At 35.9% G+C, this 22,059-nt stretch overlaps 1 protein-coding gene across 6 annotated transcripts in view; it reads right to left on the bottom strand.

Annotated features, from left to right (window-relative positions):
- LOC131064725 (ribonuclease MRP protein subunit POP4) overlaps positions 1-21,487 on the bottom strand; it is a 138,168-nt gene extending 116,681 nt beyond the window's left edge. Inside the window, exons 1-2 of one of the 6 annotated variants that reach the window (XM_057998988.2) lie at positions 21,228-21,487; positions 17,379-17,898 (exon numbers count right to left, since the gene is read on the bottom strand). The gene's annotated coding sequence lies outside the window, so the exon portion shown is untranslated. The other 5 variants (XM_057998983.2, XM_057998985.2, XM_057998984.2 and 2 more) reach the window with 5 other exon arrangements.
- Between the last annotated feature and the right edge of the window lie 572 nt (positions 21,488-22,059).

Here is a 22,059-nt window from a genome sequence, read left to right as displayed (position 1 = left end):
TGTTGTGGAGAGGATGATGCTTTGTCCTTAGGCTTTGATTGTCATTTCTTCTTGTTTGAGTTGTCCTTTCCTTGATTTCCTTTGTTCCCTTGATTTGCTACTAATGCCTGAGACTTAGAATGTTAGGAATCCCACAGATACTGAGAGGGGGGGGGTGAATCAGTATCTGTCCGGTGAATGGAATTTCTTAACTTAAAACATGCAAAACATAATATAACAGTGTACCGGTATGTAAGAAATAATGCAATAAACAGAATCAAGAACATCCACATGAAAAGCACCACCATAACACAAGATTTTAACGAGGAAACCCGGTGTGGGAAAAACCTCGATGGGATTTGTGACCCACAATATTCACTCACTGGCCAATAAGAGAATATTACTTACAATAGGGGTCTGCACATGCAAGAAGGCCAACTGCCTAGAGCTCACTGCTCAATGGGAAGTCTCACTAACTTACAATGAGGATTATACAAATCCAGTAACTTGTACTGTTTTACAATAGCATCTTCAATGCCAGATTCAGTACCGGTTCCTGCTCTGTTCTTTACATATACCCCTTAACCTATATTTCGCACAATACGTCTACCTAATATTTTCCTTATTCTTATTGTCTCCTTATTTTTATGTCTACAATGATCTCTTTTATATATAAGAGTCATTTTACAATTTACCAAGTCGGCTTACAAAGTTTTTCAATAATAAACAAAATATAATAAAACAAAATCCTGTCGGCCTCTGTGCCGGTATACTTCCTTTCTTCGGTGCCAATGTCGGTGTCCTGAGTGCCGGTGTAGAGTGTGATCTGCTGATGCCGGTATAATGTCTTTGCCAGTGCCATAGGATTGCAAGGTTGCCATCAATGACAAAACCTTCAATCACATACAATGTCTCATTGGAGTGTGCATATGCCAACAATCTCCCCCTTTGGCATTGATGGCAACACACATGAGAAATTTCAAAAATGATGCAAAAATGTGTCGTCCAAAAATGTGTGCGCTCCCCTTGAGCATATGATTCCTGTGATATTGAATTTTCTCATCCTACTACTCCCCCTTTGGCATCAATGACAAAGGTTGTCAAGATGTCAGTAGAGTTTGTAGTTTCAACCTTGTAACTGGGTGGTTACAATTTGAAAAAGATCTCCCAAAATCAAGTTTATACTGTCCATAAACTTTTTGCTATCCTTTATTGTTGTCTTTGTTCTCTTCACTATACCGGTGAGATGCTGCAAATGCTCTGCCGGTGTTTTCTTTCCCTGTATTAATGCCTCAAATACTTCCTTCCGTAGAAATGCTAAATAGTCCAATCTTGGACTTAGCTTTGATCTCAAATGCTTTGCCTTATTTACTATTCTTTCTTTCTCTCTTTCCAATTTAAGAAGTTCTTCCTCAAAATTTGTTATCTTCTCCTCAAAAACTGATAGTGTATCAAGTGAGTTGACAAAACTATCTGCAAGTTTATTGATCTCATCCTGTACCTTGCTCATTTTCTTGTCTATATCTACAGTCAAAAAGTTTGTTTTACAGGTATCTTTGTACAGATTTTTGTACTCTTTCAACAAATTACATAACTCCGGTAGAAGTGTGTCAAAATCTCTGTTACACTTCTTTATTTGCTCATCAAAGAATTTTTGTTTTTCAATTTCTACCTTATCCTTCAATGACTCTTCCTTTATTTTCTCAATGCTTTCTGTGATATATTTACACAATGTATAAAGTTGTCCTAAAGAATCTTTGTTATCTATATTACAGTTAGGAGCAATTACCTTCAAAATTGGTATGGTATCATCAATTGCTTTGTAAGCTTGTGAGCTGCAGTCGGTTATTTTCTTGATTGAATCTAATAGTACCTCAGGCACATTAGTTGATTTGTATCCTGATGATGAATCAACAATCTGAGTACCAGTGGAAGTAACCAAGCTTGTATTGAGCTCTGGTAGGTCTGTTTGTGTCTACATTTCTTTAAGCAATGGTTTTTCTGCTTCACTAGTTGCCGGTGGCACTGTTTCCTTATGTACCTGTTCCTGTTGTTGTTGTTGTTGTTGTTCCGGAGCCTTTTGCTCTGTTTGTTTCTCTGTTTGTTGTGTTGTCTCAGTCTGTGTCTGAGTCTCTACCTTTTGTTTTTTATCTTCTGCCGGTTTCTCCTATGTGTTATCAGTTTCCTTAGCTACCGGAGGCTCACTAGCCATATTAGTCTTATCAGTTGTATCTTTGTCTACCACTATGTTGATCTTCTGAGTATCAACATCCACAGTATATAAGACTTCAGGATTAGGATTATTATCCTCTACATCCATACTCTCAGCTGCCGGTTGATCATCTGTAGTTGTTGTTTTTACCGGTGAAGTAATTAAAGGAGGTGGAGGTAAGTTGTCTCTAACCTTGATACTAGGTGGTCCACCAACTTTTCCTTTCCCCTTGTCTCTATCTTTCTGATAAACTTTTATGGGTTTGGGGTTCCTGTATTCTTCTTGTTTTTCTTTCTCAACTAGGAATATGTCCCATCCATCTTTAGTTTCTTCAATCACCTCATTTACTCTTCCAACCATTAAAGCAATGTGCCGATGTGCAGTAGAAAATACTGTCCTGTTGGCTTGAGCGATTAGGTCATCAATTTCTTTGGGAGAGTTTACCAGATATACAGCAAGTAGCTTTTCAATTTTTTATTTTCTTATCCAGTTCTATTACTGCTTGTCTTCTTGCTTCTAGTCTTTTGAATAGTTCATCTGGAATTTCATTGACTACTTCCATTAAAAACTTCTTATACATATCCATGTGCAATATAACACTATGTTCAACTTGCTCTTTTTCATCAACTGTTAAGGTGTCAAATATTTTCTCTATGTTCTTCAATTTACCTTCCTCTGTGATTTCATTCAGCAGTATATCAAGAGGGGCCAAGTCTTTGTTTGTCCTCTTCTTCTTCTTGGGTGTCAATTTCTTCTTTGGTGTGGTCTTTCTTACCGGAGATCTCACTGCTTGTTGTTTTTGCCTTGTCCTCCTGGGTGAAGGTGTGGTTGCCGGTGAGGGATCTCTTTTTCTTACAACTCTTTTGAAGGTTGCAGGCATGTCTCCTTCCGAAGAAGTACCTACCGGTGATAGGTGAGTTTCAGGTTGTGGAGCTGCTAACTCATCCTCTGTTATACCAGTTTTTTTCAATACATATTCTTTGATGGCTTTTGCCTGTCTAGAACCTCTTCTCACAACTGCTTCAACCTTTTTCACTCTCTTCTTAGATTGTATTTGACTTTCTATGGTTTCAGCACTACCAAATACTTCTTCCTTAGGTTCATTTGGTGCTTCCAGAAGTGCTTTAGCATATGTTTCAACTATGTGATCATCAATCTCATAACCCATCTCTGTTACTCAGATTGTTCTAGGGATGACTGCTTCCATCCAGATTTCATCTTTCTTGATTACAAAGCATATTTCATCTTTGTATTTGTCAACAATCTTTTGTGATAACCTTATTCTTTTCTTCATTTTGGCCTTTAATGCTTGAAAGAAGTCATGAACATTGTTTTCCTTGTCTTTTCCCATGTTATTGAATAGTTCTATTAACTGTTTGCCTACTGGTATATCATATCCAAGTTCTTTGTAGCCTATACCAGGAACCTGTTTTGTTATATGTAGCATCAGACATACTAACAGATTTCCAAACCTGAAAGTTCCTTTCTTGTCCTTCTTGATCTTTCCAAGGTTGTCAATTAATTCATCTTTTAACCACTCACATACATCAATTTTTGCATTATCTGTGATCATATCATAAGCACTCTTAATGCATAAACTTGAAACTGAATTGAGTCTATTTGCATGAGTAGCTTTATACCCTAATATCATGCTGATGAATTTCACATTAATGTCTGTTACATCATTAACTCTTAGGGACCTTTTGTCGAATGTTGCACCAGTTAGGTTTATAACTAGGTCATTGGAAACTTTCTTGGTTTTATCTGGTCTTTTACCGGTGGTCGGTAAACCCTGTGATAGCTTTCACAGCTTCTTTGGTGATTTTGTGGATTGCATCCAACCAGAAAAACTCACCATGTACCCTGCTTAAGACTATCCTAATCACATCCTTGTGAAATTCAGGAATGCTAAGGATCTCTATAAATCCTAGGGTCTCAATGATTTTGTGTTCATCTTTTACATTGCCGGTTTTATCACATATCACAGTTTTAAACATGGTTTTAATTTCTTCATCTCCTAGTTCCTCAATGTTGCAATGGATGTACATTCTGGGGTCTTCAGCATAAACAACTCCCTTAGGAATTTGAGAAAAAGCACCTAAGGTATCATCTTTCTTTGCTATCTCGGGAACTAACTGAAATACGGGCCTACGTCTTTTTATCACTTCAACAACAGTAGGGTTTGCTATATATTCAATTGCAAAGGTGGATGTCATGATTAAATACCTTTTACTACCTTTAGGATGGATGATTGCTTGGAGTGTTCTTGCTTCTTGCTCGAAATGCCTTAGCTCGGAATCTTCGCGCTCTTCGTAAATTTGAAATCTCAGTGAAATGAAATGGAGCCAAAACCTTAATTTTATAGTGTCTATTCGCCATCTACCACATTAATTGCATGCCGGTTAAGTATTCACTTAACATTGTTTGCCGGTAATAAGTAATTTTCAACTTCTTATCTCTAACCGAGGGAATAATAATACATGTGTCATTAGATTGCCAAACCCTCAAAGAAACTTTCTTCAATTGGATGAAGAACTTCCTACCGGTGGAGCACTGCTCTGTCCTTCCGGTGAAGCATAACTCTGTCCTACCGGTGAAGCATTGGTTTGTTCTACCGGTGGAGGAGTATTCCCAATATTTAGATCAGCTTTTCTAATCCATTGTTTTGTGAATTATTGTTTAACCTCTTCAACTTTTTCTTTACCTTTCACGCTAGAACTTTTGTTGTCTACCGGTGTTCCTTTACTTCTACAGAATTTAGCAATATGCCCAATTTTGTTACATGCATAACAAGTTACATTATTCTTCTGAATAGCTTTTCCATAACCTATGTCGGTTTGTGTTCTGCATTGATTAGATAAATGTCCAAATCTTCCACAAACATAACATCTCACATTCATTCTACAGTTTTCAAAGTTGTGACCAACTTTATTACATTTAGAACATTGACCGGTGGGTGTGTTGATATTCTGATAATTTCTAGATCTACATTCATTTGCTCTATGACCATACTTATTACAGTTAAAGCATTTTCCATTGATTTTATAGGCATTAGGTTGTCTTACCGGTTTGTTGTGATCCTGAGTATTTGCAGTACCAAAGCTTTCACCAATTTCAAAGCCAATTCCAGAAGTGTCACCTTTAGGTTTTTTATTCTTCAGCAAGGTGCCAAGTTCCTCTGAGCTTTTCTTGAGTTTTTCTTTATGTTGATTTGCAGTTTCTAGTTCTCTTTCTAAGACTTCCTTTTGTCTCATCAGTTCATTTGAATCATTTTGAGTATGCATCAGCTCTGTCTTCAACATGTCATTTTCATAGCTAAGTCTTGTGTTCTCATTTGCTGCATCACTTAGTCTTCTGGTCAATTCTTCTTCATTCTTCTTCCTATCCTCAATCTCTTTGCAAAATCTCATAGTCATATCCTGCATCTCATTTTTTGTTATCATTATCTCTTGTTTCAACTTGCTTATCATATCATTAAGTGATTCCTTTTCATCATTCTCATTTTGTAATTTTTCACAAAGTTCTCTTATTTCTTGCAATAGTAAAATTTTCTTGAAGTGCCTGAATGATATCTTGAGCTGCCCTTAAATCATCTTCTAGTTTGATATTTTTCAATTTCTCTGCATCATAGTCTGTAAGAGCTCCTTCAAGTTGCTTCATTAGATTTTCCATCTTTACCGGTGTCAAGATCTTCCTCAAGCTATTAGGCTTCCGAAAATAGAGGACCAAGCTCTGATACCAATTGTTAGGAATCCCACAGATACTGAGAGGGGGGGGTGAATTAGTATCTGTCCGGTGAATGGAATTTCTTAACTTAAAACATGCAGAACATAATATAACAGTGTACCGGTATGCAAGAAATAATGCAATAAATAGAATCAAGAACATCCACATGAAAAGCACACCATAACACAACATTTTAACGAGGAAACCCAGTGTGGGAAAAACCTCGGTGGGATTTGTGACCCACAATATTCACTCACTGGCCAATAAGAGAATATTACTTACAATAGGGGCCTGCACATGCAGGAAAGCCAACTGCCTAGAGCTCACTGCTCAATGGGAAGTCTCTCTGACTTACAATGAGGATTATACAAATCCAATAACTTGTACTGCTTTACAATAGCATCTTCAATGCCAGATTCAGTACCGGTTCCTGCTTTGTTCTTTACATATACCCCTTAACCTATATTTCGCACAATAGGTCTGCCTAATATTTTCCTTATTCTTATTGTCTCCTTATTTTTATGTCTACAATGATCTCTTTTATATATAAGAGTCATTTTACAATTTGCCAAGTCGGCTTACAAAGTTTTTCAATAATAAACAAAATCCTGTCGACCTCTATGCCAGTATACTTCCTTTCTTCTGTGCCAGTGTCGGTGTCCTGAGTGCCGGTGTAGAGTGTGATCTGCTGATGCCGGTATAATGTCTTTGCCGGTGCCATAGGATTGCAAGGTTGTCATCAATGACAAAACCTTCAATCACATACAATGTCTCATTGGAGTGTGCATATGCCAACATAGAAGCCTTAAGAATGTCCATACTTATCAACTTAGTTTGTTCCATCATCAACATTTCATTGAAAGCATCAAAAGTAGGCATTGTGTAGCTTGAACCCATTGTCATCCTATGGGTTTGGAAACTAGAAACAAATGCTGCATATTCTTGTGGAAGCTTGCCTATCAAGTTGAATATCAATTGAGTATCCTTCTTATCAATGCCACAATCTTTGAGTTGTGCCCTCAACTCATTTGCCTTACTGACATAATCTTGTATAGTATCAAAGTTCTTGGGATCCAACATGGTGAGATCACTATCAATTTGATATCCCCTAATCTCATCAACTTGACCATATAAGTCTTGAAACTTTTGCCAAGCATCCTTGATTAGAGTACACTTCTCAATATGAAAAATGAGATCCTTTGATACATACTTTCTTAAGGTACCAATTGCCATGATATTTTTAGTGAGCCAATCTAAGTGACCAACTGGATCAACCTTAGGATCAGCGGGAGCAACAATAGTTCCATCAATGTAATGAGTTAGTCCTTTTTCCATAAGTTTACTCCATGCATCAATTTTCCAAGTAGCATAATTATGAAGAGTTAAGAGAGGAAACTTAGAAGAACCCATAGCAGCAAAAAAGAAGGAACACAAGAGCACAAAAGCATAAGAGACACCCCCCCAAATTCACTCAATCAAAGTACCCCCCAAAAATGATGATTTTGGCACTTTATATGTAGTGCGTGTACAATAGGCCACTTGCAAAACAAGGCTAAGTGGACTTCTGATTTCAATTTACAACTTCTCAAAATGAGATTTAAGAAACTTCAACAAATACTGCTAGTGATCTAAACTGAGATCCAAGCAAAATGCAAGTACCAAATATGCCAAAAATGGCCAAATAATGAAAGTACAATTTCTACTTAAAATTACTGCAAACAAATGGCAGATTATGAAAGTAGATGAAAAAATATGCACTTTCAAAAAAAACGGCACCTGAAAAGGAGTCCATATGAGCCCAAACGAAGCCTCCAAAGTTGTAAAAATCGGGATTTCGCAATTTCTAAAAAACCTGTATCCTAAAATCAGAAAACTCCTGCACCACTGTACAGATCACGAAATTCTACCCCAAAACAAAAAAAATTGCTCGAAAAAACTAGTCCGGATGAGTGAGATATCGCTATTTGAAAAATGCCTGCAAAATTATAATTTCTGGAAAATTTCCGTCGCAGCGTCAAACTTCAAATGCCTCTAGATTTGGCCTCCGAAATCCGATTTGGATGAAACAAAAGGCAAAACTGACTTTCTTGGACCTCCTAAATCCAATGGTAACCTCAGATTTGATCCATCAAGCTTCAATAATAACCTGCAATAGAAAATTCCAAAATGCAAACCCCAAATAGCATCAAATTTCTCTCAATTGGCAAACAATGACACTCTAATGGCTCTGATACCATGTGAGATTTTGCCAAGATCAAGAGGCAATGGAAAGAACAAATAAGAGAGACAAAATAATGATAGGAATAAACTGTATTCTATCAAGATGAAAAATATGATCAACTGGATCATTAAGCATTACATACAATGAATATAAGCCTGCTTATATAGGCAAGGCTATATGGATATGTGAGCACACAAACATGACATGTGGCTCAATAAGAAACAAGGGTAGGTAGGAAATAGGTGTGGGTAGGTAGGAGAAATAATATAATAGTCCGCATGAGGTGGATCACCCACTGAACGTGGAGTGTAACAATAAGATCACACCATAAAAGGTGGAATTTCTCCTACACACACTATTCCAATGTGGCACAAACACCCAAGTGTCTCGTACCCAAACTACTATGAAATGCATTTCCTAAGTAAACTGAAGTAAAGTGTAATAATATCCATGATGAATAATTATTTACACCAACACTGTGATTAGGTTGTTGTCAAATAGTGAATCTCATTGTAAAATTATATTGGTGTTACATAATAAAGATCTGAGATTAGTGGCTGGGTTTTTCACCTCCAAGAGGGAGGTTTTCCCAGGGTATCTGCGTGATTTGTATTTGTTCTTCATTGCATTCTGGTCTTTGTTGTTTATTGTTTAAATCTGATTGCTAAAATTAACATTGTATCAAAGCTTTAGGTTCATTCTAAATAATCAGATTATTAGTTGTCCTTCACTTTCAGTTTGCTGTTAGTTTTGCAAGATGGTTACAGGTCTGAAAGTAGAGGACAAACTTGAAGATGCCCTAAATTTTACATCATGGAAGGTCCGTTACAGTTTGTGAAAGATAAGGATCTGACTGAGCCTTCGGATCTGGATGAGCTAAAGCAATTCAAGAAGTCTACCGTGAATCAAAAAGTTCAACAGCAATGTCTGCTTGACAAATTAAAGGCATCGATGGGACGATAGCAAGAATAAGATTTTAGGTGCTCTCGTTCCTCTATTCTCAATTGTAGGGTTTGTTGGGTCTCAAATCAACAGATTGGATAGGTTCTAAGGAAATGCCAACTCCTATGCTCAAACCTTCCAATTGACTTGGCCAACTTATAGAGTGAACCTATTTGATTACTAACTCTCTCACTTTAGGCTCTGCAGGACCTAGGCGGGTATACCTACTCACTAGTTGTTTTCAATGACTAATGCCTTTTATAGCAGATTAAGTATCTTGATATGATTTCCTCCTATCTCAGAATGGCATAAATTCTCAGGATGGAGATATAGCAGATGAGTTTAAGATTGTTGTTGTAGAAGTTATTCGATCTTTGTGCTTGAAATTTATGTATATACACTATTGCTAGTCTATTCTATATTTCCTACTCAGCTACTCCTATTACTTTTAAAGTGAAATGTGAACTGATGAGTTGTATTCTATAGATGACCAATGCCTTTCTTCGCTGCTTGGGCTACAGAGTCTTTTATATTTCTTTAGGACTTATTGTGTAAACTTATGAGACAATTTTTAAACCCACCCCCTCTCGATGAGTCTGTCAGTTACTGTTTCTTATGAGCTCTACTTCAGTGTCTATATTGTAAACTGCTTGAATGAATTTAACCCTAACTTTTAAGAGACCATCCAAGGAAGAAATACAGGGAACAATTACAATTCGCGAGTAAATCTTTTTGATCCAAATCTACAATATGAAACACAGAATTTTACTGGAAGAACACGAATAACCTTATCTCCTTTAGATAATATCATAAGCAACTGCCTGCAGAAAATGCAATAATCCACAACATAAACGCAAAGGAAAACGACTGATTATATTATATATTTGCCAAAAAGTACAATGGTAAGCCTGAGGCTATAATCTACTCCTTCTCTAATTATTATCCCACATTACCAAAGTTCCCTTCTTTATATGAGAGTATACATTATCACCAAGCGTTGTGGCTTTTCAACATATAACCGTTAACTAACATTTTTTGTTAACAAACTGGAAGATAAACAAATTGAGTACCCCCATGTGCTCGATGTACTTGTCATCTTTATTCATTACAATATCTCTGTTTAGCATCCTCATGTCGCGTTTGATCAGTTAATAATGGCAATTTTAACAACGGATACTTGGAAACACGTTTGAATTTAATGGCGATGTGACCTTGCCTGGGATTTGTTTCTGATTTTCGCGGCAATCATTCGATGAGAATATATCTTTCGATCCCTCATTTTTTATTCCATCGATCTCTTTGTCTCTATCAATGATACTTTCGTTTTGAATATTACTTCGAGTATGTATTTTCTCCCTTTATCGAAATGCTGCATTCGATCATTATAGTCGTCTCCCCATCGATATGTTTCTGATGTTTGTCAGGTTTCATGTCGAAGAGACCTAGGGCTTCGGTGACTTCCTTTATCATTCCATCGAAACTCCCTTTCTATCGACATCACTACACCCCATCGATAAACGGGTCTATCGTTTCATCGAAGTCTTCTTTACTTTTGATGACTTGCTTCCACTATCATCTTTTCATCGATGAGCTCATTAGTAATTTTTCATCGATAAAGTTGTATCGACAAAATCATGCATATCGGTAACACGCCCTTTAGCTTCCTCGAAACTCATATCTTCATCGATATCTTTTATCGACGTAACTTCCTTCTGTCTGATCGATAACATTCTTTCGATGAGAGCGTTTCTTTCGGTGAGTCTTTTTCATCTTGCATCGATGGTATTGTTTCTTCGAAAGCCTTTTCTCATCGGTGAGGACCACCTCTGCTTTCTTCGATACTTTTCATCGGTGAAATCATCGCTTTCGGTGAGTCTTTTCTGGAGTTCACTGGCACTCCCTTTTCTTCGATATCCCTTTTATATCGATGAGACATCGCTGGGTCTCATCGATACTTTTTGAATTTTGGATATTTCGATAGAATGCTATTACACTTGCTTGACAACTTATGGAATATTATGATATCAATAAAAATAATGGTTTTTTCTAAAAATGGAGGGCTCTTGTAATTCAATCTTACAAATCAAGATATTTTACTTAATTCAAATTTGATACTCAACAAGGTCCACCTGGTTGGAGATTTGCATCTGATCACCTTATTGTTATTAATGTCTTATCTAGTGCACAAGGTTCTCTTGCTTGTTAACTACTTCATCTGAGGGTGTTTTCATATGTCGGTTTGTGCACTTGTTTTCAGATTTTAGTATTGCCTAACCTTCTTCCTAAGGTTTGGAACAATCACCCTAGTTTGAGCCTTGTTCTTGTGCTAAGAATTTGTTCTAATCCAGTTTGAACTATTGAAGTTAGTTATGCCCTACTCTCTATTTTAAGTATGTTTATCTCTCAACCTATTTGATGTGGTTTGGTATGAATATGTAATGATCCGAATTGATGCATTGATCTAAATACATCCTTGGCACTTAAGACTTCAGCATGTGTATTCAGGTATAAATCTAGGAGTATTATGATGGATATAACAACAAGCACAAATAGAAAGATGAATAAATGTATAGGAGATTCAGAAACATGGAACCTCAGTCATTGGTGTGATAGACATCCTACTTAGTATCTATGCCCAATGTTGACCTTACTATCTTCATATGATCCTTTATGATACTTGCTGCATACTTTTGATGCATTGTATTCTATCTAAGTCTTGAAATGCTCTATAGTCTTGCTGCTCTGGAATTATATACTCTTATAGTGTGTCTCTTGATTTGCATCAAATCTCTTAACATCGTATGGACTGCATTTTCTGTTTTGTTTTATATTTATCATGTAGGCTGTGACTGTGTAACACTTGGTTCTCTTTAGCTCTTCATTATAGGCTCTCATGTTCTTTGTTATGTTGTTATTATAACCTTGCTCTGCTCCTCTTGTGTAGAGGATTGCCTTTAGCTCTAATGCATTTTCTGTCATGGCTTTCATCATCCTTACATAATATTCATTGTGACACTATCTCTTCAATTTAAGCATACTGCCTATTACATTCTTTGAAGTAAGTATTCTATTGATGATGAAACCTAAGATGAATGAGGTATCTAACTTATTGAAGTTGGCTTTCGATCATACGCTTGTGCTCAACTACAATGTGTATCCTTTTGAGTGGTCGATACTCATATCTGATTTTACGCATTGGCTGGAAAGACAATTAGGCTTATATACCTTGCTTATGGATTTTGTAAAATGTTTTCTGAAGTCATACACTTGCCTTAGTTTCCTAATATAGCTAACTCTCTGTTATTCAACTATGGAAAACAATTTTAGAATGTTGTGTAACTTTACACTATGGTTGAAGTTGATCATAGACTGGCAATATCCTTTTGAGCAATCTAGACATATGTTGTCAATGATGGAAGTCTAGATAAGTTACTTTACATGTTAATTCATTCTATTGGGATATTTAATCATGTTAATACTTCTCTTCAAGAGTTTCTTGATTTACCATGCCTTGAAGCTTAAGAGGGAGCTTGGTTTCTTCACTTGAAGGTATGCCTTGATCATAATGATTGTGCTATAGGTCCATTTCGTAAAAGTGAAGTAAGGAAAAGATTGGCATTTCTCATCTTTGATTTATGGCTGCCTTCCTTGATTGATTATTATATTATGCAATCTTCATGAGACTTGATTACCTCAATTTTATATTAAGAATCAAGAGGGAGTTCCATATGGAAGTTTTTTTGAAAATATGAAGCTAGATGTGTAGCTCATAGTTAGAAGGAAAAATTTGCTCTTGCTGCGAGATATACTAATATTAAAACCACTATAGCTAATGCTGCAGGCTGGAAGTTAGATATAAAGACTGTTTTCTTGATGTTGTCTATATTGAATAACTAGAAGGTTATGAGAATCAAGATAGAGAATCTCATGTATGCGGATAAAGAAAAGCTCCTTACGGCCTCAAGCAAACTTCTTGAGCTTAGTATGAGAATATTGTCAAGTATTTGATTAGTTTAGGATCTTGCAAGAATGATGTTGATTCTAATCTTCACTTTAAAAGTATTCGATAGTGAACTGCTAATTTTGTTTCTTATATATATGTGAATGATTTATTTCTAATTGTTGGAGATAGTCTCGTCATTAGATATAAGAAAGAATTATCCAATGAATTTGGAATGAAGGATCTAGGCCTAATGCAGTATCGTCTAGGACTAGAAGTATGGCAAAGATCTTATCCTTAGTCAATAAAATGTCATTGATATGATGGATTGTAAATCTATGTCTACTCCTATGGAAACTAACTTAAAGAAGTTGAGTATTTCTGCATCTAATTCTGATTTTGCAGATCCCTCAGAGTACAGGCAGTTGATTGGATCCTTGATGTATCTAGTTAACACTAGACCAGATATTTGCTATGCAGTGAGTGCACTTAGCCAAATTCATGAACCAGCCAAAGCGTGTTCACTTGGTGGCAGACAAGCACATCCTGAGATACTTGCATGGAACGGTTGGCTATGGGCTGAAGTATCCAATCAACACAGTGATCAATTTGGAAGGCTACTCTGATTCTGATTGGGCTGGAAGTGTTATTGACAGGAAAAGCACTTCAGGAATTTGTTTCAGCTTGGGTTCCGCTATGATCTCTTGGGCCCGTAGGAAACAGTCCTCAGTTGCATTGAGTACTGCAGAAGTTGAATACATTGCTTCAAGAGTGGCAACTAGAGAAACAGTTTGGCTTCGCAAACTTCTTGCTGGGTTGTTTGGACAAACCTTGGGAATCCACTATTATTTATTGTGATAATCAAAGTTGTATTAAAATGTCTAATAATCATGTGTTTCATGACAAGTCAAAACATGTGGAAACTCATTATCACTATGTTCGTGATATGGCACAAAGAGGTGCCATCCAGCTGAAATATATCAGCACTGTTGAACAGGTTTCAGATGTTCTCACCAAGCCCCTAGCTCGAGTGAAGTTTGAGTACTTCAGAGAGAAGCTTGGAATCGTGGAGAACACAGCATTGATTGAGAGGGAGTCTCAATCTTAGTGATGCAATTTAGACTGAATCTTCCACCCTCTGCGGCCAATGCAAGGTGACATTGTATTCTTCTCTGGGAGAAGGTTGAGGTGTAAGACCTCTTCCACCCTCTGCGGGCAATGCAAGGTGGAGTCACCCTCTGCGGGCAATGCAAGGTGATAGTGTATCCTTCTCTGGGAGAAGCCTGAGGTGTAAGACCTCTTCCACCCTCTGCGGGCAATGTAAGGTGGATCCATCCTCTGCGAGCAATGCAAGATGGACATCATGAAATGAGTTCATGATATTTATGTGTTTTATTGCAGGTATACTCTATGAAGCTTATACATTCATTCTTGCGGGCAATGCAAGATGAAAGTCATGAATGGATCATGACAAGTGGCAGATATCCTCCCTAGCTAAGAGGGAGTGTTGAAATAGTAGCTAGCTCAGATACCTATCTATTGTATTTTAATGTTGTCAATGACAATTAAAATACACATGTACTATCTATTATGTAAATCGAATTCTGGGCTGGACCCAATCATGTAGCGTGGAGAAAGTTATTTGTAACTTGTAACATGGTGACACTAAATTGTTGCTTTGGGCTGGACCCAAACATGTGTAACGTGTAGGCAATAAATGGAACTTAGGGCTGGGCCCAAACTCATGTAACGTGGTCATTATGCATTGTAAAACATGCCCCAAATTTGGGTGCTAAAATAAAATATGAAATTGTATCCTAGCCGACTTGAAGGAAATGTAAAAGATGAATCTTGTATATAACAAGATTCATCTTAGATCTCAATTCAATCTATCATTACTCAAGCAAATCCCTTAAATAGCGAATTCTGGTTATGCAACACAGCGACATACTTTACTCTTCAAAGTCAGCAAATTGTCTTCAGCGAAGAGTTCTTCCAAGTGCATCAAGGAATCAGAAAAAGATATCAATCGAAAAAGAAGAGCAATTGATCAAGAGGAAGCAAGTAGCTGCAGATTTTATAATAATAATTGGTAGATTCATATATTTACAAGTATGGGTATGATGCATAATGCATAGACCATGATCTTACTGATTTGCTATTTTGTCTTCCATGTAGAAATGGAAGTAATTAACATAGTATTGTTAACATATATAAATATATGTCTAGCATTGCTATTATGATATCGGGCATAATAAATTATATAGTAGATTGCTCAACACATCATCTGACCAACCATCTCGTTATGGAGGTAGAATAGAATACATTTAAGGGATGCAAGTAGAAGAAGGTTCCATTCAAGTAGAGCAACCCCGGGTGGGGCCAAGAGTCCAAATGGTGGATGTCATTCCATGCTCTTGGGCTTGATGGAAAAGAATAAGCTTGAGGCGCCTTATATGATGTTCCCTGGGACTCCATAATGAGGATAGGTTGTAGGGGAAGTGTTATTGAATCCTACATGCACATTATGTAATGATGATTAGGTCTCTCTTTATAATGTTGCTGCTTATATGTTTCTTCATCTTTCATAAAGATAACCAACCTGGATGCAGGGTCTAAATAGAGACATAAAGAGGCAATTTGCACTCGCTTGGTATAATTCATATCTCAATTGATGTTCTAGGGCAAAATATAGGAATATCCCAGTAGGAGACATTACAAATGGTATCAAAGCCTTGATCCTGCCAGCCTGTAGGGTAGAGATGAATCAATGAATGCATTCTAGTCAATAAGAAGGATATAACAATACGTGTATTTGCGTGTATGCTTTGTGTCTACATATATTCATGTGTATGCTTCATGTTTGGTTCATACCTGATATGATTACTGTAAATTTGGTTCATAGATGTTAGGATCACCCTTGCCTTAATGCAAAGAGGTATCTATTGTGAAGTTTTCACACATCGCCCCATTGCAGATGGGGACCCCCACTTTTTACTTGATAGCATAGTTGTTTTAGCCTAGTCGTCTTTAGCTTGGCATTAGTTTAGTGTCTTTAACCTTTTGCTTGTGAAAGTATACTGTGCTTTGTCATCAGGATGTAATCAAGTCAGCATTTCCATGTCTTGGACTAGATGAGTAAACAACCTTCAGCTTCCTTTTGTCAAAGTGCTTAAGTATTGGATAGGAGTCAAGGTCTTCATTGAGTAAGGCTTCACAATGCAACCTTCAGGCAAGAAATGGCTAAGTCAAAGGCATGAATTCCGTGATGGATGCTCGAGGTGATTGAATAATCCTCAAGAAAATCTGTATCTCAAAGGAGGATGATAAGTAAGATCTGTGTGCAAGAATGTGAGATAATAAGGGTAAGATCTTAGCCGACCCCTTGTCAAGAGGATCAAACCAGCTTTGAGCACCTATAAAGCAAGGGAAATGAAATCATTCTTTTGTTTTGTAAAGCAAACCTAAAGCGAATATAGGTGCAGATCAGACCAAAATCAGAGGCAGATTAAGGACGAATTTAAACAAGGTGAGACCTGCAGCAATAAGGAGCAAGTGATTCTTAGCAAGGTGAAGGCGAATTTGTGCAAAACAAACCAGGTTCAGGCAGGTGTTTAGAGGTGGAGAGGGAAAACTTTGTTAATGAAGAGTAAGACAACTCAGACCTGAAGAAAATGAATTAGACCTAGGAGAAAGCAGAATGTGTCAACAATCAGAGCAGAGAAGAGGTGGATTCCAGCAGTTCAAATCAGATCATAGCAGAGAGAAAAGGCAAATTTCAGAGACTCAGATCTGCAAGAATTTGAAACAAAACTCACAACTGCAAATATCCGATTTTCCAGATCTAAAGAGGCAAAGAGAAAGGTTCATTCTTCATTCCAGGTCTGATATGTAAGCCAATTATAGCGAAGTCTTTCAGATTTACTTTCTGAAAATCAATTAACTATTGAAAGGTTTCTAGAAGGGTTTTATGATAGGTTTGCATACATCCTTAGGGTAGCTTCAAGTGAAATCCAAAGTGAAGAGGAAGATGACCTATAGCAAAGAGGGTGGATTTGGACAAGAGCAATCAGGTTTTAAGGTGAATTTGTGAAGAGGAAAGAACAGAACCGTGGCAGACCTGAGGAAAACTGTAAATAATCCTTTCTAGACACCTCTGTTATCTTTACCGTACAATATTCTTTTCTGAACTTTTCCTAACTGCCAATGCTGTTGTGTTTTGTTTTTAGTTACAGATTTTGCTATGCTTTGCTGTTTAATGCTTTTCAGGTGAATTTATCAATGATAAAAATAATTTCATTTATGAACAGAGAATATAAATACAGAGGATAAATTCTGAGAACAATATGAACTCTGACCTTTCTTGCAGAAATAAGGTTACACCAGTTTACAATGAGCACCGATTACAATCGATAGGAGAAAATCAATACCCAGTGTTGGAAGTAGCTGATATTGGATAGCAGATAGTCTTTGAATGTAGTCTTTATTTCTTCGCTGCAATAAACTTAAACCTCTGTTACACCTCTAACCAAGAAACTTACTGTGTTCAATCCTCAATAATAAATCTTCTAATCCTTTTCCAATAGTGAGTGCTTATGCTATGATCTATTATAGCTCACGGCTCAGAAAGAAGACTCCCGCTATGCACCAGAATGAGAGTTTCCCCACGCCAGAAAGAATGACTGCTGTGTCTGCTGGCCATAAAATCATTCAGAGGTCTTGCAATATGTTAAGCTTGCTCCCCATTGCCTGAAAATGGAGTCCGCTCAATTCCGGAAATGGAAAACCTGCTTCAGGGAATACTCACGCAAGAAGAACATATTCAGCACCGACGATATTCCAAACTTTAGAACAAACTATAAAATTGAAGATCAGGTCCTACCAAGAAATATAAGAACCCGTTAATCTTCAGCCTTCGCTTAATTGAATCGGCTTTTTACTTAGTCCCAGCAAATATTAATCAAGCACAACTTTATAATAAAATCGCATAAACTAAAGATAGTCTTTTCTTTTCTTTTTAATTGATCGAAGTAGAGTACAAGTATTATTATATTATATATGAAGTCTCCCGGATCAACATAATCAATGTCATTACAGATGAAAATTATGAAACAATAAAATATTATAATAAAATTACATAAACTAAAGATAGTCTTCATATAGCCCTTACGTCCATATTGAAGTCTCACAGATCAACATAATTAATGCCATCACAAATTAAAATTATCGAACAACAAAATATATGAAGTGGACTTTAGGCAATATAAACTTCTCACATCAGGTACTCAAAAATATAAAATATTCAAAATATAATAATTTTTTTTGCGTATAAGAAATAGATGCAAATGTCTTTATTTTCTGAAACAATCCCAAAACTTTACAAATGTGTCTTCAATAGAGACTTCACAAATTTGACACAGCTGCATCGTTAATCCACTCCTAGGAGAGTTAGATTTTCTTCCAACCTTTCTTCCAACCTTTCTTCAACTCTTAAGGATTTATCAAATTCAAGCATGAGAAATCCATCACCACGAACCCCCTTACAAAGGTCTTGAGGAAGTATCTAGAAGATAGGTTGACTTGTTGGAGAAATATATTTAATAAAATGATATAATAATACTTTCTTATATTATTATTATTTAATTAAATTAATTAAGTCATCATCTGAATATTTTATTTATTTTGTTGACAACTTGATAAAAAAACAATTTAATTAAATATCACTTAAAAATTGGAGACATTACAAAGACTAAACAAAGTATTACAGGGGAATTCCAGAGAAAGTGCATGATCAAATAGCTAAGACATCAATGACTAGATGAAATGTTTTTGTGAAAGGAAAAACAAGTCATTTGTTTTATTTTCATCATCAAACTCATGTATTCCCAAATCTGAAAGTGATGTTTCCAAATTACAGAAAGTGATGTTTCCAAATTACAGAAGGTGAAATCAGAGTTCAATTTTCTGAAAAATTCAATGCAAAAGGTGAAAAACAAGAGATTTTCACAAGGAGGTGAAGATAAAGGGCTTAGAGAGGATTAATGAAGCAATTTTATGAATTTTTCAAGTGCATTTCACAACATTTTGAAGACCTTTTTTCATAAATCCCTTATAGAATTCTTCCACGTGAATTATAAACCCAAGACCTTGAACTCTTATTCTTCTTGCATCTTACACATGAGATTTCATTCATTAATCGTGATCTAAAATATATTTTCTCTTTTCATGTGATTGCAAGGTAAATGAGGGAGGCAGATGGAGAAGAAAGAAGAAGACTCAACAATGCAAAGGAATGACAAGAAGTCAAGACAAGATAACATACAAGGAGAAGATGCCAAGGATGAGGATGAAGTGTGAAAAAGTTGATCAAAGATGATGCAATTCGGGAATATTCTCCCAAATCCTAAATCAACTAAAATTCCCAAATTGGAGATGGTCGACTTAATCAAGGAGATGCACATGTCGATGTGTTGCTAACTCATCAATCCAACTCAAGGAGGTTGTCAGATGTTTTTGCCTTTGTTTGCCATCTAATTGTTTGAGTAGTGTCATTCGGGGCACTCATACAAATTGTTGTCTTCTTGATCTTGATCATCATCGTGGTTTCAAAGGAGGTTCTTCACTTAGCACTATAGCAATTATCATTCAACAATTGTCTACAACTTCTTTGTGCTTCGAGGATGTTCTTCATGTTCTTATTCTTTTGGGACATTTTCTTGGAGGCTTCTTAGTCTTTCAGTTCTTTTTAACAGTTCATATTTATTTTCATGCATTGCATCTCTCGCTTTTGGAGAGGGTTTTTTCCCATGTGTTTTTTCTCATTTTCTCTTTGCTTAGAGAGACTTCATTGGTTTGTACATGGGTACCTAATCAGGCCTTTTGTTGTTGGGACCCATTTCTACATTCATGCATATAAAATTTTTCTACTCACCCTAAGTTTCACTTAGGGGGGTGTTAGAGCATGTTTAGTTATTAGATGATTTTTTGACAATTAGTTAAGTTTTTTTTTCTTTTTTGCTTAAGTTCACTTACGAATGCTTATTTTGGTTGTGCACCTAGTTTATCTTTTATGCATCTAGTTTAGCTAGAGTTGAGCTTTATTTAGCTCCTCATGTTTGCACTTTAGTTTTCCTAAATTTAGCTTTGTGCTTTCTTTATAAGCATCTCATTTTAAAATTGTAATTCATCCAATAATTTTGTATTCTTTGTTGTTGAGTAATATAGCATTCATTTGTGATGCTCTCATTTGTAGAAGGTGTTCTTGTTTGTCGTTTGATCTTGTAGGTCTATGTTGCAATCTTTTGTGTTGCAAAATTCAACATGATATCAGAACTTTGAAAATTTAACATGGTATCAGAGCTTTGAAACTTCAATATGGTATCAAAGCTTTGAAATTTCAACATGGTATTATAGCTTTGAAACTTCAACATCGACTAGCTCCAAGATTCGGGATTGATCAAATATAATCATGATTTTTTGCAAATTATTGCTTCTTTGAGATATAAGACCCTTGAACCTATACTTATCTCTATTGAACCCTTTTTTGTACACTCCTTTTAAAGAAAACTAACTCTTCAAAATGTAACTGATAAAATTGAGTCTTTTATGTTTCTATCATTTTCATTTGTTTTTCATCTTAATAATAGATCATAATGCGATGATAAAGATACTAGAAATAGATTTTCCATGCCAATTACATTTAATTCTTGAGCAATTGCCCAAGTATCTTATCCTCTTCCTTATCTTCTATTTTCCAAGTGACATTAGAAAAGCTCCTGAAAATTTGTCTAGTAGCAAAGCAACAAATTCTAAAAGGATTCAGACTGAGTTTATTCAAATGGCCTAGATTGATTGTTTTCCCTAATGCAGATATATTTTGTGATATTATTTGTTGGAGCTTACCCCTCTCTTCCTCACAATACATCATTCACCCCACTTATAAGTCGAGACTTAGTCACAGAGAAGCCGCTGAAATCCATTGAAGTTTTATGTAATTCCATGAATTTACAAGAAAATGCACCAAATTTGTTGGAAATTGGCGATTAAATTCGTGAAGTCGACATGTAAATAACTTATACTAAAACCCTATAGAAATCTTTTAAATTTTATAAAAAAAAAAATCGTTTGAACTTGTACACTTACGCTTTTGTTTTTTTTTAACTAACAATAAAATTTCGCGCCTGACAGCTAGGGTTTTAATGTTTTACCATTTTGTCCATTGGCATTTCCCTGACGTTTATTTGACTGGAGCGATTTATGCAACAGGCTTCAATGGCAATAACCTTAAACACCACCTGCTTGACGAGTTCGTTGCAAGCTCAAACTTGATTATACTATAAGGAGCAGAGCAGAGTAAAGCAAAGCTTCAAAACATGATGAAGACTTTATTCGCCTTCTTTTATACTGTAAGGTTGTGCATGCACTGAAGCTAAAATTTTCGGTTCACCGCTACTACACTTGCTTGTAGTTGAATATACTCGACTACTTTTTATTCTTGAGGAATAAAGGGCACTTTATAAAGAATCTCGGTTATTATACCAAATATAGGAAAATTAAATGTAACAGATTGTAAATTAATGATAGACAAATGGTGTTGATGTTATTAAATTAATTTATTATTATAAAATTGAATTATTATAGGAAAAATCTTGAGTGTCCTCAATTTATTCTTAATCATTGAAATCTTTATTTCACATGTGAACTTGATGTGTTGAGTAGATCTAAATTAACAAAATGTATCTTTGAAGATTAACATGAGTTCATCATTCAAATAGTTGAATTTGTCAAAGCGATATTTAAAATCACCTTTGAGGAGATTGTTAATTCAATATGTCAACATGTTTTCTAAGGTCAATCCATTTGGCTAATAAAATTGACAAGAATTAATGACATAATGCAAATAGCTTATATGTAGATGTGATTCTTTTGTCCTTTAGAAATTGAAGTGCACTTTGATGTTTTTTGTTTAATCCTCTATTTTCTAGATGTGAATTAATTGCATATTAAATGTCTTGAATATTATGACATAACAACATGTAC

This window comes from Cryptomeria japonica, chromosome 8 (genome assembly GCF_030272615.1).
Source record: "Cryptomeria japonica chromosome 8, Sugi_1.0, whole genome shotgun sequence".
NCBI lineage: Eukaryota > Viridiplantae > Streptophyta > Pinopsida > Cupressales > Cupressaceae > Cryptomeria > Cryptomeria japonica.
The sequence above is the reverse complement of the archived record's forward strand: the minus strand, read 5'-3'. Positions and strand labels throughout refer to the sequence as shown.